This window comes from Schistocerca gregaria, chromosome 1, assembly GCF_023897955.1.
Source record: "Schistocerca gregaria isolate iqSchGreg1 chromosome 1, iqSchGreg1.2, whole genome shotgun sequence".
Lineage (NCBI taxonomy): Eukaryota > Metazoa > Arthropoda > Insecta > Orthoptera > Acrididae > Schistocerca > Schistocerca gregaria.
The window spans coordinates 687898997-687901628 of NC_064920.1; the positions used below are offsets into that span (position 1 = coordinate 687898997).

A 2632-nucleotide genomic window follows, 5' to 3' on the forward strand; every position below is an offset into this window, starting at 1 on the left:
TTACCTGCAACTGAAACTTCAGAGATTTACATACTCCTTTTAAAACTTAATGCTGGGCGCTGGGGGTTGTTTCACTGTAGCAGAAGACAGAAAAAGGTTTAATGTAGTGTAGTGTTTATTCTGGAATCTGCGCAAAAATTTGAACTTTTTACTTACTGCGGAAATATAGGAGGCATCGAGCTCAAATCGTACAGACAGCTTCCGTTACAGTTGTGTTTTAATCGCAAGGTTAGGCACTGTGCTCTATAACGAAAACGTAATTCACAATAATCAATGCTAGTTGTATTTTGGTTTCAAAATATTCCAATTTCATAATACTGTTGAGCTAAGCTGCGTATCTAACATTGCATAGTTTTTTGTTTTCATATGTAACCAATTTCATTTTTTATGTAATGCAAGATAAATGTTTAAGATATTATCGCATATAACAAATTCTTGGAAGTTCATTTAAGACAATGTTTACTGTCAGCTTTTATACTTTTGCTGAGGTAATCTACTTTCGTTCAGGGGGCGTAGCTCAGATGGTAGAGCGCTCGCTTAGCATGCGAGAGGTACCGGGATCGATACCCGGCGCCTCCACAATATTTTTAAAAGTTGTTTCCACTTACATCCACAAGAACAATCAAATCGCAAGTAAAATAGCATGTGGTTATTTTCCTTAAGTCCAAGTAGTCGAAGATACATCTATTGAGACATTGCGCTTACTGTTCGTGAGGTTTCATCCTGTTGTCATCTACACTGTGTAATGAAATAGTTTTGTCATAGAATGTCAACAGAAAATACATAGTCGCAATAAACTATTATCACAATAACTAAGGAGTGGAATTTTACATAATGAGACAAATGAAAACATCGAATGGGTTTCCTATGTGATTGAAACAGAAAGTGTGTATGCAACAATTAATATCGGTTCCCATCTGAGTCATGAATAGGATCTAGAAAGGCTGAAACGAACTTAAACTCTAAAGACAGGTAAAAAGGGCTTTCAGAAAAAAAGTACAGACTACAGAGCACATTTACAGAAAAACATGGTTTTGTAATAAATGTTCTCAATTAACACTAAGGAAAATCAGTAATGTGAATTTGCACATTTTTAGAAACGACTTAAAGATGTCACATGTGGCTTCTGTTGGTTATCCTGCACACATTCTATCGGAAGTAAATTTCTTTCCAAACTCACTGTAGTATTGCAGGCGTAACTCTCTCAGTTTCGGCGTAAATTCTTGTTGGGAGTTTAGGTAGAGAAGCTGGTACAGCAGAAACAAACACGAAATCCTTGATGAATGCCCATAAAAAAATCGAGTAGTGTCAGGTCTGGGGAACGTGAGGGGCCATGCAATTTGCACATCATGGCTAATCCATTGACCTAGAAATTGGTCACTGAGAAAATCCTGGATGTCAGCCGGTTAGTGGAGTGGTGCACCATCTTGCGTGAATACATCATTTCGCTCTTATCGATTTGTGGAATCAAAATTTTTGGTAACGTATCCATGTACACTATCCAATTGATGGTTCCCTCATGGAAAAAAAGGGACCGTACATTTTGTTCTTGCTCAAGGCACAAAAAACGTTCACTTTAGGGCTGTCAAGAAACATGTTGCAATGTTTGATGTGGATTTTCACTGCCCCAAATCCTACAATTATGTCCGTTAACCTTGCCACTTAAGTGAAACGTCAGCTCCTCAGGAAAGATGATTTTGTCCAAGAAATGTTCATCCTCATTAATCGATTTAACATATCTGCACAGAATTTCTTGAGAGTAATTTTATCTGTGTCTTTTATTGTTTATACGATCGTCAAACTGTACGGTTTCAAATGTAGCTCAACACATGCTAAACAGTCGTATGAAGGATTTGCAGTTCGCGAGATGCACGCCAGGTCGATTTCGTAGGTCTGTTGACAGAACGTTGTCTCACTTGTTCAATGACGTCGCCAGATGTGCTTGGACAACCTGATAATTTGCCATGTTTTACTGAGCACCCTGTTTCTGCTAAAAATTTATGTCACTTATAAACTTTAGACCTACTATTAGGATCTTTAGCGTTATTGGTACGGAAATTACGCTGAACTGTTGTCGCTGACTTCGATTCTTCAAACCAAAACACACAGCTAGCACGCTCAGGTCTACTGAAAGCAGCCATCTTTAGCGCAACTACCGCTAGCGCTCCTTACTGTGCGATTCGGCACTAGCGAATTACGCGAGACAAAACTTGATGCATTTCCCTACAGAATGACACCATAATCACCTCTATAGGTACTATGAATTAATTTATACGAATTTTCAAAGTTGTAAACTCCTTTTTGAAACACCCTGTTTAACTGCACTGGGATCAAGCAAGGTCGCTTTTCTCTTTCACTCGATAATGAGGAAGTACGTTGCTGCATTGGTGGCACTTGAATCCACCTATTTTTGTAGTTCGGAACTAATAGCAAATGTAGCCAATACTAAAATCATCACTATGTATGAAGCACTGTCACTTTGAGAAAGTATCCACACGCTGCTGCATTGGGACAAAGCCAGCCACCTTTCACTCATGTGCTGTCTGACAATAGAAAGGTATACTAAAGCAACCCACCAGTGACAATTGAGTCTATATCTTTTTGTAGCAAAGAAACAAAGTGTTGTGGTGTG

The 2632-nt window shown here is 38.6% G+C and overlaps 1 non-coding gene across 1 annotated transcript; it reads left to right on the plus strand.

Moving 5' to 3' along the window:
* The first annotated feature begins 506 nt into the window (after positions 1 to 506).
* On the plus strand, positions 507 to 579 carry Trnaa-agc (transfer RNA alanine (anticodon AGC)). Its single transcript has one exon. It is a non-coding gene; the product is annotated as a tRNA-Ala (tRNA).
* Positions 580 to 2632: the final 2053 nt, after the last annotated feature.